This window comes from Atta colombica, unplaced genomic scaffold (assembly GCF_001594045.1).
Source record: "Atta colombica isolate Treedump-2 unplaced genomic scaffold, Acol1.0 scaffold1, whole genome shotgun sequence".
NCBI lineage: Eukaryota > Metazoa > Arthropoda > Insecta > Hymenoptera > Formicidae > Atta > Atta colombica.
In genome coordinates this window covers 3226973-3227472 of record NW_017259183.1, presented here as the reverse complement: position 1 = coordinate 3227472, position 500 = coordinate 3226973, and positions in this window count along the sequence as shown.

The window sequence follows — 500 nt, the reverse complement described above, 5'->3', positions numbered from 1 at the left end:
TTTTCCTATAGATGGTTTTAGCGATAAGTGGTGGTCGAAATAAATAGATCATAGACGTCATACAATAAACTTGGACATATGTCAACATAACCCCATAGATACATTAGTCGATTTGTGTTTCTGCATCATCAAAGTTATTCTCGATTGAAAATATCAGTTTACGAGCCAAATTCTCGTCATTTGCGGGAGGTTTTAATTTTTTGCTTCAATATGAAGAAATCTGCGGCTGAGGCTCATCGAATGCTCTCAAATACTTATGGTGAGGCCGCTATTAGTGAAAGAACGTGTCGTGAGTGGTTTCAACGCTTCAAGAATGGTGATTTTGACGTCCAAGATCATGCTCTGTATTTGGTGGGACCAGCTCGGCGTAGTGTATTATGAACTGTTAAAACCGACTGAAACAATCACAGGCGATCGGTATCGAACGCAATTGATGCATTTGAGCCGAGCATTGAAAGACAAATGGCCGCAATACAACGAGAGACACGATAATGTAATTT